General features: G+C 39.9%; 1 protein-coding gene across 1 annotated transcript in view; it reads left to right on the top strand.

Annotated features, from left to right (window-relative positions):
• The first annotated feature begins 7,906 nt into the window (after positions 1–7,906).
• The window catches only part of MAP3K2 (mitogen-activated protein kinase kinase kinase 2), a 113,057-nt gene continuing 107,165 nt past the window's right edge, over positions 7,907–13,798 (top strand). The window contains exon 1 of the mRNA XM_054575048.1: positions 7,907–8,431. The gene's annotated coding sequence lies outside the window, so the exon portion shown is untranslated. The remainder of the gene's footprint in view (positions 8,432–13,798) is intronic.

Raw genomic sequence — 13,798 nt, 5'->3', positions numbered from 1 at the left:
CAGAATCATAGATACAGTGAACATTTTGATGGTTGTCTGATGGGAGGGGTTGCAGGGGAACGAGTGAAGAGGTGAGGGGATTAAGAGGTACAAATAGGTAGTGACAGAATAGCAATGGGGATATAAAATACATATAGGAAATTAAGTAGCCAAAGAACTTATATGCATGACCCATGCACATTAACAATAGTATAGGGATTGCCTGAGGGAGTGGAGGGTGCTGGGTGAAGGTGGGCAAAGGGGGAAAAATCAGGACAACTGTAATAGCATAATCAATAAACTATAATTAAAAAATTAAAAAAATCAATGGATGTGAAAAGAAAGAGACTTGGATTTAAACTCTTCCACTAGCTCTGGGGGTGGGTATCTCCCCTCTCTCTGAGCCAGGGTCTCCTCATTTATCACATAAAAGGGTGACGAGAACTAAACAGAACCACTATACAAGTTAGGCCGATATCCAAGAAAGGTGGTATATGGTTAAGTGTCAAGCTGACAATAATTTATAAGTACTTTAGAGAGAGACCAAGATGGCAGATGAGTAAGTAGAAGCTACACTAACCTCCTCCCAGGACCAAACTGGAGTTACAACTGCATTATACAAAAATCACCCTGAATAACCAAATGAAATCTAACTGGAGAGAAGCCTTAAAACCACAGGCAGATAGAAGCAGCCATATCATCTCAGTATGACTGGTAGGGAGAGTGGAGGAGGTACAAGAGGGATGGTTGGGCTCCCACAGGCGCAGCTGAAGTTCTGGAGGGATATTACAGCTGTTGGGTGGTTCCTCCTGAGAAGTGTGGGGTGTAAAACCCAAGCCTACAGCACCAGAGCCAGAAAGCAACCCTGATAACTTCCAGCTGTGAAAAGCAGCAGTGTTTCTGTCTTCCAGGGAGGGATGGCTGGAGACTCAGACAGCCTCTTAAAAGGCCAATGCACAAAACTCTGCTTGTAGCCACTTACCGTGATCTCTGGCAGAGAAAGGGCAGAATGGACTAGAGACACTTCAGGAGAGTCTGGGGCTGGTGGCTCTGGGAAGGGAGCTGAAAGAACAGCTGCCAGGATCCCTGTGCTGAGTCGTTCCCCATAGTGCAGGAGCCATCTCTTTCAGGCATAGAAATCCCCTCCAAGTGGCATCAGCCTGAGGGGAAGCAATAGCCCTATCCTGTGGTGCTTAAGCCTTGCTGCTGAGGAGTACAGCTGGAAGACTTTCGCTCTTTTATCCTATAGAAAGCCTGCAGGCAGAGGCAGATCCCTAGGAGCTCTGAGGTTTCAGCTGACCTGCCTCTGTGTCTGGTACTGGTAAAAGCCACCCTTGGTGCACAGCCTGGTTCCTTCTGTACACACCCAGGCCCAGCAGAGGGAATCACATGCTATGGATCACTAATAGTGCCAAGTATGTTGCCCAGGGACAGTCACAAGCAATGTGTGACAAAGGCCTACATCAGAGTCTTTGCATATCTACCTAATACATAAAAACAAATGCAAAGAAGCAGCCAAAATTGGAAGACAAAAAAACAGACACCAAATGAAAGAACAAGAGAATTCTCCAGAACTACTAGATAAATGGAAGCAAGCAATTTATCAGATAGAGAGTTGGAGTAATGATTATAAGGATACTCAATAGCATGAAAAAAGACATAGAAACCATAAAAAAAGGACCAGTCAGAAATAAAGAATGCTGTATCTGAAATAAATAATACACTGGAAGGAAGAAGCAGTAGGTTAGATGAAGCAGAGGATCGAATCTGTGATTTGGGAGGTAAGGTAGAGAAACACACCCAGGTAGACCAGCAAAAAGGAAAAAGAATTTAAAAAAATTAAGAGAGCTTAAGAAACATTTTGGACAACATGAAGTGTACCAACAGCCATATCATAAGTATACCAGAAAAGGAAGAGAAAGAGTGAGGAATCAACAACCCATTTGAAGAAATAATGATTGAAAACATCCCTAATCTGGTGAAGAAAAAAGACACACAAGCCTGGGAAGCTCAGAGAGTCTCAAACAAGTTGGACACAAAGAGACCTACACCCAGACACACCATAATTAAAGTGTCAAGGCTTAAAGACAAGGAGAGAATCCTAAAAAACCATGAGAGAAAAGCAGGTAGTTACTTACAGGGAAGCACCAATTAGACTGCCATCTGATTTTTCAACAGAAAGATTTCAGGCTAGTAGAGAGATATTCAAGGTGATGGCAAGGACCTATAGCCAAGGCTACTTTATCCAACAAGGCAACTTTACCCAGCAAGGCTACCACTTAAAATTGAAGGAGAAAAATGGACCTTCCCAGACAAGAAAAACCTAAGGGAGTTTGTTAACACCAAACCAGCACTTCAACAAATTTGAAATTGCTTGCTATAAGAAGAAAAAAAAGAGAATTAAAAAAAAACCAGAGGAAAATAGTCTAATAATAAAACGACACTTAAATACATATCAATAATCACCTTAAATGGAAATGGCTTAAATCCTCCAACCAAAAGACAGAGGGTAGCTGAATGGATAAGAAAACAAGAGCCAAATATATGTTGTCTCTAAAACACCCATCTCATATTCAAAGATACACACAGACTAAAAGTAAAGGGAAGGAAAAAAGATATTTTATGCAAAGGGAAGGAAAAAAACCCGGCATAGCAATATTCATATCCAACAAAATAGACTTTAAAACCAAGGCTATAGTAAGAGACGAAGAAGGACACTAAATAATGATAAAGGGAATAATCCAACAAGAGGATATAACCCTACTAAACATTTATGCACCCAACATGAGAGTACCTAAATATGTGAAACATATCTTGATTGACATAAAGGGAGAGATCAACAGAAATACAGTCATAGTTGGGGATTTTAACAACATTTTTACCTCAATGGATAGGTCTTCCAGACAGAAAATCAACAAGGAGACAGCAGCCTTAAATGACACACCAAACCAAAAGGATTTAATTGATACTTTCAGAGCATTTAACCCCAAAGCAGCAGAATATACAAACTTTTCAAGTGCTATGGAATGTTTTCTAGGATAGACCACATGTTAGGAAACAAAGCAAGTCTTAATAAATTTAAGAAGACTGAAATCATATGAAGCATTTTCTCTGACCACAATACAATGAAGCAAGAAAACAATCACAAGATGAACACTGAAAAACACACAAAGGCATGGGAGCTAAATAATGTTATTAAACAAGAATGGGAACAACGAGGTCAAGGAAGAAATCAAAAGATACCTTGAAACAAATGAAAACGGGGGCACAACAATCCAAAATCTGTGAGATACAGGGAAAGCAACCTTAAGAGGGATATTCATAGTACTACAGGCCTATCTCAAAAAACAAGAAAAAGCTCAAATAAATGATCAAATTTCACACTTAAAGAACTTGAAAAAGAACAACAAACAAAACCCAAAGTGAGAAGAAGGAAGGAAATAATAAAGATCCGAGCAGAGATAAATGAAATAGAGTCTAAAAAATAAAGAAGGTACAAAAGATCAATGAATCCAAGGGCTGGGTCTTTGAGAAAATAAACAAGAGAGACAAACCTTTAACCAGATTCATCAAGCAAAAAAGAGAAAGGACTCAAATAAATAAAATCAGAAATGAAAAAGGAGAAATAACAACCGACACAAAAACTATACAAAGGATTGTAAGAAAATATTATGAACAACTCTATGCCAACAAACTGGACAACCTGGATGAAACTGATAAACTTCTGAAAATGTACAATCTTCCAAAACTAAATCAGAAAGAATCAGAAAACCTGAATGGATATATTACATCTAGTGAAATTGAGGCTGTACTAAAAAAAAACTCCCAACAAACAAAAGCCCTGGACAGGATGGCTTCAAAGGTGAATTTTACCAAAAATTTTAGGAGAACTAATACCTCTGCTTCTCAAACTATTTCAAACAATTCAAGAGGAGAGAACACTCCCAAACACGTTTTATGAGGCCAGCATTATCCTAATTCCAAAATCAGATATGGACACTACAAAGAAAGAAAATTACAGACCAATATACCTGATGAATTATAGATGCTAAAATCCTCAACAAAATATTAATAAAGCGAGTAATTAATCTAAACGATCATATGCCACGATTAAGTGTGATTTACTCTTGGAGTGCAAGATTGGTACAACATTAGAAATGAAAAAATGTGAATCACCACATAATCAAAGAGAAGTACAAAAACCACATGATCATATCAATAAATGCAGAAAAAGCATTCGATAAAATCAAGCATCCATTTATGATAAAAATACTCTCAGGAAAGTGGGAATAGAGGGGATATACCTAAACATAATAAAGGCCATATGACAAACCCACAGCTAGCATCATACTCAATGGGCAAAAACTACAAGTTTTCCCTTAAGATTGGGAGCAAGGCAGTAATGCCCACTTTCACCTCTCTTATTTGACATAGTATTAGAAGTCCTAGCCACAGCAATCAGACAAGAAGAAATAAAAGGCATCCAAATTAGAAAGAAGTATAACTGTCTTTATTTGAAGATGACATGATACTGTACATACAGAATCCCAAAGATTTCACCAAGAAACTATTAGAACTGATAAATGAATTCAGTAAAGTAGCAAAATACAAAATTAATATTCAGAAATCAGTTGCATTTCTATATGCCAATAACAGAAAGGGAAATTAAAGAAACAATCCCACTTTCAATTGCTTTTATATGCTAATAACAGAAACAGAAATTAAAAGAAAAACAGTCCTGTTTACAATTGCTTCAAGAAGGATGAAATAACCAAGGATGTAAAAGACCTGTACCAGAAAATTGTAAGACACAGAAGGAAGAATTTGAAGAAGATACCAAGAAGTGGAAGCACCTACCGTGTTCATGGATAGGACGAAGTAACATCATTAAAATGTCCATACTACCCAAAGCAATCTATAGATTCAATTCAGTTCCTGTCAAGATCCTGATGATGTATTTCAGAGAACTAGAAAAAATATTTCAAAAATTTATATAGAGCCAAAAAGCGCCACATAGCAACAGTGATCCTAAGAAAGAAGAACAAAGTTGGAGGAATCATGCTACCTAATATCAAACTATACTATCAGGTCATACTGTTCAAAACAGTATCATTTTATGGCACTGGCATAAAAACAGACACATAGATCAATAGAACAGAAGAGAGCGCCTAGAAATAAACCCTCACCTTTATGGTCAATTAATATTGGACAGAGGAACAAGCACATTCAATGGGCTAAAGAGACTTTATTTAATAAATGGTGTTGGGAAAATTGGACAGATATGTGCAGAAAAATGAAACTAGACCACCTTCTTACACCACAGCCAAGAATAAATTTAAAATGGATCAAAGACTTAAATGTTAGACCCCAAACCATAAAATCCTGGAAGAAAGCATAGGCAGCAAAATCTCAGATATAGCTAGTAGCAATATTTTATCAGCTATATCTCCCTGGGCAAGGGAAACAAAAGAAAAACTAAACAAATGAGACTACATCAAACTAAAAAGTTTTTGCACAGCAAGGAAAACATCAGCAAAACAGAAGGACAACCCACAGAATGGGAGAACATATTCATTGATACATCTGATAAGTGGTTAATACCCAAAATTTATAAAGAACTTACAAAACTCAACACCAAAAAAACCAAACAGCCCAATTTAAAAACGGGCAAAGGACCTGATTTGCCACTTCTCCAGAGAGGACATACTAATGGCCAATAGAGAAATGAAAGGATGCTCAACATCACTAATCATCAGAGAAATGCAAATTAAAACCACAATGAGGTACCATCTCATACTTGTCCGAATGGCTATCATCAATAAATCAAACAACAAGTGCTGGTGAGGATGGGGAAAAAGGGGAATATTTCTGCACTGTTGGTGGGTATGCAGATTGTTGTAACCACTGTGGAAAGCAGTATGGAGATACCTCAAAAAATTAAAAATTGATCTACCTTTTGACCCAGCAATCCCACTTCTAGTACTGAGAGGGGGCCCCAGGTCGGGAGTCAGATGATGAGGGTCCCTGTTTGGGTGCCAGATGAGGGGGGTACCATGACCTGTGCAGAGTCCCCTGGGTTGCTGAAGATGGAGGAAAATAAAGTAAGTCATTCCAGACACTTCTTGGTCTGCCAGGAATAGGGGATGAGGATTCCTTCTAGTGGAGAGTGCCCTAAGCCTCTCTCTTGAAGTGGCTTTTATTGAGAATGATATGCGCAGGGGTATACAGCATGCATGCAAAGCTCATCAATCAATGTCAAAAAGCTATGTTTACAGAAAACAAATAGAGATCATAGATAACAATTGAAGGAACACAAAGATTTGCCTCAGGTCAGGGTCTGGTAGACAGGGTGGCACGCCCATTTGGCCCTGAACCTGGGAAACTGATCACATTCTATGCTTGGATCCTAAACATCAGTACTTGGTAACTCCGGGGCAATTTTAGCAAAGTAAGTTTCATAGGATTTAATGCATTCCTTTTCCAGGCCTAATTGTCCCTGGGAACCGCCTGATGCAGTTTAGGGCTGTATCTGCTTTTGGCATTGTTTCAAGCCTGAGCCAGGTGGGTGGAGCAGAGCAGCTAAGAGATAAGGAGACTTCTTTCAGACAGAATGAGGACTCTGGCCACGACAAAGCTGAGGGGTGAGGGGGTTTTGTCCCTTCTCCATGTCCCCCAAGTTCTTCCCTGATGGCCTCTATGTGACTGTGCCTGTTTTAGGTTGCCCCTGGCATCAAGAGGTCTCACCCGTCATTGACCAATCAGCCATCCTCCAGGGCCAAGCAGGGTGATGTGAGGGAGGCAGGGGCTGCGCCTTTGCCAGGGGGACTGGTTTTGTTTCCTCAGTGGCCTATCTTCCCAAGGCCTTCTTGCTCAGCTCCATGCCCTCTCGCCTGTCAGCAAAGATACAGCCCCTAAACCAGGCGACACGGTTCCCAACATGTTACTATATCAGAAGGACTCCAAGGCAACTAATTCAAAAGAACATAAGCACTCATATGTTCACTGCAGCATTTTTTACAGTTGTCAAGATATGGAAGCAGCCCAAGTGTCCATCAATAGATGAGTGGATAAAACAACTACAGGACATTTACACAACAGAATCTTATTGGGCTGTAAAAAAGAAAGATTCACCCTTTTTGACAATATGGATAGACCTGGAGAACACTATGGTTAAGTAAAATAAGCCAGTCAGAGAAGGACAAATACTACATGATTTCACTCATATGTGGAACCTAATGAACAAACTGAAGTGACAAGCAAAATAGAGACAGACCCATAGCAGGGTAACAGCTAATGGGGATGAGAAGGGCAGGGGTTGGCGGGATTGGGCAAAAAGAAAAAAGGACTCAGGGTCATGGACAACAGTGTGGTGATTGCTGGGGGTGGGAATACGGATATAAGGGGCCTAAATGGTAATGAAAAAATACAATAAAGAAATAAAACATTTTTTTTAAATTGAAAAAAAATTAAAAAAAGCCCTTCAGAAAAAAATTCTGAAGCCAGAACCAGCATTAAGGGCAGGTGACTCTTCCCCTGCAAACGGCCTGCCATGAACTCGGAGTCGGTCGCAAGAACTCCATGCTGCTTAGCTCCTGGCCAGGACCGCAACCCACGCGGGACCCTTTTCGAGATTTGCTTTTAAGTCTGGGCGTGGAGCAATTCCGCAGGCGCTACCGGACCTAGCTGAGGCTGTGAGTGCGCGCGCGCACTCCCCGCCAGAAAAAGCTGCTGGGAACGACAGACGAGGGCCTGCGGTAGGACCTGTGTTCTGGCTGGGAATCTCAGCCCTGCCTAGGGGGTGGGACAACAGGCGTGCGCAGGCGCGGGCCTGCTCCCCTGCTTGCTTTGGCCCTCTAGGCTTGGTGCGCGCCCGCGGCCGGTTGCTCTGGGCAGGAGGGGGGCTGCGCGCGCACGAGTCAGCCGGCCGTGACGTTCGCCGCGCTACGCGCGACGTCACGGGTCCGTGAGTAGTGGCGGCCGGGCTGCCCTCCGCGGCAGCGCCTGACTAGGGCGGTGCTGCAATTGGGTGAGGCCTTCGGGGGTCGCCCGGCTCGCGAGGGGACGGCGAGGACGACAACCCGCAGGTCCGGCACCGTCAGCCCAGGAGTCCCCAACTCCCATCCCTTCTCCGGCATCTGGAGGCGCCCTGCTCTCGGCTTCCTCTTTTCTTGTCCAGCTTCTCCCGGGCCCGAGGGGCACCGAGTGACCCCGGCCTCCCGCTACAGACTGCGCGCCTGCCACCCGGTTCGGCCGGGTCTCCACTTGAAGGAGGGACGGGTCTGGCCCCCCGGCCCGCGCCCGACTCCTCGTGCGCCCCTCCGGCCCCTGGGGCCCACGGCCTCCCCCCAACGGGGGGCGCGGTGACAGGCCGCGTGGGACGGAGTGGTGGGCTAAGAGGCCGGCGGGGCCACTTTTCGGGCCTGCGGCTTCCCACGTCCCCGCGGAACGGCCGGTACGTGCCTGCGCGCGCGCGCGCATGGTTGTGTGTGTGTGTGTGAGTGTGTGTGTGTGTGTGAGTGTGTGTGTGAGTGTGTGTGAGAGAGTGTGTGTGTGCGCGCGCGCGCGCGCTCAGACTGCTGGGTTGTGTAGCTGTGGACACGTACTTTGCAGGGATGTTGGAAGATTGCATCTGGTCCCTGGGAGAAGCAAAAATGTTAACGTGCAATAAGCGAAAAAGTGCTTATCTTTACACTGTCTCGTTATGGTAATCTATTGATCAGGGTTGATTCCACCTCCTCTCTTTACCGAGTATTTATCTAGCACTTAGCACCTCCTGTGCGCCAGGGAGTTGTATTGTCTAACTTCATCTTTTCATCCCAGTGAGGTGGATGCGTGTTGCCCATTTTACAGATGAACATACTGAATGTCCGGTCCAGGAATTTGACCGAGGTCATGCCCCTGGTAATCGGCGGAGTCTTGATTCGAATATGATGTCTCTTCTGTAGATATGTATTTCTGCGTCTTTCAAAATATTTAAGAAAAAAAGAATAGCTGGAGTGTTTCTTTCTGGGAGTAAATTCTAAATATATAGATAGATGTAGTTTACCTGTCCCTAACATAAACTGATGTGTTTTGTTGCAGCCTAGCCAGATCATTCTCTTGGTTTAAAAAAAAAGTGTTATTTTAAAAGATGGCTTCGATACTTTTATCTTTTCTGCAGTGGGACTGAAGAGAAATTTCCTCTCTTAAGAGAGATATTTGGAAAAGCTGTATATTTCCTGAAAAGTTTAATTTTGCTTGTGCAGTTTATTCTTGATGCATACAGGGAACTTGCAGTTGGGTTATGTGCGTGATATTTCCTTATTACAAAATTTGCTGGATTATGTGGCAATGGCACTACACTTAGTAATTTGTGCATTGTCTTATGCAATATTTCTGAGTTGAGTGTCAAAAATTTTTAGTGTAGAATATTGTAGAAAGTTGTATTTTAATGGTATGATTTTTTCCCTTTCATTTCTGTGTAGCCACTGATCAATATTTAAAAACAAACTGCCAATTCTTATTTTAGCATTGGCCTGTGCTATTTCTTTGATTGTGGTTAGTGAAAAAGTAGAGTCTTTCCTTTTTTTTTTTTTATAGAGGAAAGTGTTGATAAATTTCTTTGAGTCATTGAAGCCTTATGCATAATTGCAAACGTTTAAAACATCTACTGATGCACAATTATAGAACTGTACAATTTTCTCTAGTATATTACTAGGTTTAAGAAAATTTGTAGTTGAATGTTTTTGTAATGTTATTAGAGAAAATACCAAACTATAGAGTTAACAAGTGTATGGTTCACAGATTGACTTGTTTGATAAAAATATGGACATGTTGAGCCTTGTTGAATTATGTTGAATGTGATACCATTAAAGAATAGTTATCTAGTCATGTGTCTCTTTTGAGATTACTTGCTGTTAAAGGTTTAGCTCAAATAATGGGATTACCAGGTACATTATAGATTCAATCTGTTAAACAGTGTTTTAGGTGGAGCTTTCATGCCTAGTTAAGCTTATTGCTACTAAAGGGATGAATTATAACACATGCTAAAAATGAAGTCATGTTTGGTGCTTGACAGTTCCCACAACTTTGGTTTCAGGTTGTTGTATTTTTCCCTTGTAAAATTGGTGCTCTCTGCCCACTCCCTCCTTTTATTATGAAGCAGTTGCAGGCATACAGAAAATTGGTATTAGTGATCATCCATATGATGACCCTCTAGAGTCAACATTTGTCAATATCTTGCCATATTTCCTTTATAAATATGTATATTATTTTTGGCTGACTCATTTAAAACTGAGCTGTAGACATTATGATACATCATGCCTAAATATGTCAGCATGCCTCTCCAAAAATAAGGACATTTTCTTACATATCCAAAATATTATTATTGTTGATTTTCTTAGTTAATATTTTATTATTGGTAATTAGGTAATAGTTTATTATTGCTAATTCCTGAATATAATTTAATATTCATCCATATTTAAATCTCCCCATTTGTATTGAAAGTCTTTTTTGGCTTTTTACACTCAATTCCACCAAACCAGGATCCCAGTAAGGGTTTATTCACTGCATTTGGTGGTTAAGTCTCAGATCTATTCTAATTTAGAACAGCCTCACATCTTCCCTTGAAAAATACGAGTTTTTAAAGTGATCAAGCTAGTTGTCTTATACAGTGAATCACACTCTTGATTTTTCTGATTTTTCTTTCCCCCTCATGGTGTCATTTAAAGTGTTCCTCTATTTCCCTTTTGTTAACTAACTGTAAGCTAGGTTTAAAGGGTTGATTAGTTTCAAATTAAATCTTTTTGGGCAAGAATAACTTCTAAGTGATACTGTGTACTTCATATTGCTTCCCATCAGGAGACATATTCCGCCCTGTTATTTGTGATGCTGAGTTTGATCACTTGTTTATGGAGGTCATGTATTTTTTTTTTCTGCTGCAATTAGCATGTAATGTGTGGCATGATAAATTAGCACGGTAGTGCTGGCCTTTTCTCCATTAAGCTCTCGTGTAGTAGTTGTTGCATCTATTGCTGATTCTTGTAAAGCTAACTTTTGAATTTTAGTGTTAACAATTGTTTGTTGGTCTATAGATAGAAATAAAATTGCAGGATTTTGTAAAGTATTCTGTGCAACTATATGCATTAATCAGAGTCTGATTTTGTGGTTTTTAAGATTTTTAATTATGAACTTAAGGCATCTCCTGTTATGTGTTGAAAAGAAAAAACCTGTCTTGAGAAGAATGGAAAACATTTAATGCTTTTTTCATGTATTCTCACTCAAGGAGTGTATTTAAGTTTTTCTTAGCTAATATTTGTTGCACAGGAATAGCCATAAATATAATAAAGGAAGAGTGCATTTTCTAAAAAGTATTTTGAGAAAACTGTCCATTTTTTGGTGTAATGGAAGGAGCACTGGATTGAGAGTCAAAAGGTCTAAATTGTCCTAATTCTACCACTGTGTGAAGTTCAAGAATTACAAGTTTTACCTTGGCCAGTGTGGCTCAGTGGTTGAAGTACTGTCCTGTAACTGAAAGGTTGTGTTTTCGATTCTGGTCAGGGCACATACCTAGGTTGCTGTTGATCCCTGATCTCTGCGTGGATTCTCGGTTTGAGTGCATATGAAGGCACCCAGTCGATGCTTCTCTCCCATCAATATCTCTCTCTCTCTCTCTTCTCTCCCTTCCCTTCTTTCGCTAAAAAAGTAAATGAAGTCTACAGCCATACCACTCTGAATGTGTCTGATTTCGTCTGATCTTGGAAGCTAAGCAGGGTCAGGCTTGGTTAGTAGTTGGATGGGAAAAAGTAAATGAAAATATCCTTGGGTAGGATTAAAAAAAAAAAGTATCAGTTTTTTAAAAAACATTACTCTGTTCTCATTTCAAAATGATTAAGTCAGTAAATGAATTCGATAATGAAATGTTGTTAATTACATTTAGAGGTGATCCTCATTTTAATTAAGCCCAATGGAAATAAATCTCATACATGTAATATAAAGTTAAATTTATTTCCCAACTAATTAACTGACACTTGGTAGATGATTTCTAAAAAAAATTATCTATATTTATTTATTTATTTGAGAAAGGGGATGGAAGGGAGAAAGGGAGGGAGAGAAATATGATCAGTTGCTTCTCCTAAGCGCCTCTACCAGAGGGGAGTGGATGGAATCCACAACCTAGGACATGTGCCCTGACCAGGAATCAAATGGGTGACCGTTAGCTTTTCTGGTGATGGCCAGCTATCTGAGCCACACTTATGAGGGCAGTAAGTGATGGTTTTAAAGAAGGGTTCATAATAGGATTTACTTTAACACATTCTCTCAATAATATGATTTAATTAATGAAATAGTTCACATGAACTTTTTCTACATATGTTTTATAAATCAGGATGAACTGTATATGTGGAAATAAAAAAACCTTTTTTTCCTATCCCCAAGTGTTCTGGGAGGTATATCTCTATGTGTATACACATACATACACAGCTATAAGAAATATATTAACTTTGTCTTTTGTCTTGGATATCCCCGGGATTTGTTGGGATCATTGGTTGACTTCCTTTCTCATGGTGGTTAATTAACATGATTTTTTACATTTCAAATTGTTGTTGCCCTAATTGTTACTAAACTCTTAGATTGTTTTTTAATTTTTTGGTTACGCCCTGACTTCCCACTTAACAGGAGGATAGGAATAGAATTTTTGGAGTCTCTCCTGTAACTAGCACCCAGCCTTTCTTAGACTGTGCTCAAGAGTGTTTTGTTTGATATTCATAATACCATAGTATAATACCATAAATTTAAAAAGCACTTTATGGTTTATTTATAAACTTTGAAGTTGTTTCTAAAGGTACATTTTTCTACTATTTGTGTAGGTAGTCATTTAGTGTGGACTTTAATAATAATGACAACTCACAAGAATAGCTTAAGATATGATTTTATCAGTATTTTGATAATTTCCAAGTTAGGACCCCTGATGGCCACTACCCCAGGCCAAATGCTCCTAGAACACTTAGTACCTGCCTCTACAATTGTACTCACCACATTGCACTGTAATAATCTCTGTCCTCCACTAGAAAGTTAGCTTTTCAAGGGCAAGGCAGTGTTTTGTTGATTTTGGTGCCCCAACCCCTAGAACAATGCTTGGAGCCAAATGTTTATTAAATAGAGAATTGATAAACAGAAGGGATCTCTCCCTTTGCAGTGTTCCAAGATTCTTAAAAGGTGATGCCTACCAAATCACTGATGATTTACAAATTTTAAAAAAATTTAGTGGTTTTCTTTGTTTTCTCTCAGTATAATTTATTTAGCCAACTTAAAACAATTTCTATATTCTACGCACTGCTTTAAATATTACTTTGAAGATACTCATTTAATCATTACTAGCAACCCAGTGAATTAGTTACTGCTATTATACCCATATTACAGATGAGGGAACTAGAACACAGAGACAATAAATAACCTGCCCATGTTCACATTTCTTGTGTGTGGTAGAGGTGGGACTTGAATGTAGGTGGGCAGTCTGGCTCTAGAGTTTATGCTCTGAACAGTTTCACCATGCAGTTTCTCTGCTTTATCAGGGCAACCAGAAAATTGGACTTGCTTTACCAAAGTAATATTACCATCTGTGGAGTACCTACTGTGTATTTGAGTGGGGAGAGCACTTCCAGAAGGCCTTGAAGATGAGGCAGTGGTTGAACTAAATTAACCAAATTAGCAAACTCTGCACATTAACTGATTGTGATGATAATGTTTATTGGGAAAAAAATATGGAAAAGATAAGGAAGAAAATAAAAAGTAGTAAGCAGTTAAGAGTATGAAGTTGGGAGTCAAATCTGAATGTGAGTCC

Source organism: Pteronotus mesoamericanus, unplaced genomic scaffold (genome assembly GCF_021234165.1).
Source record: "Pteronotus mesoamericanus isolate MK-2021 breed Mesoamerican mustached bat unplaced genomic scaffold, CSHL_Meso_final contig_27, whole genome shotgun sequence".
NCBI lineage: Eukaryota > Metazoa > Chordata > Mammalia > Chiroptera > Mormoopidae > Pteronotus > Pteronotus mesoamericanus.
This window is presented reverse-complemented; position numbering and strand designations above follow the sequence as displayed.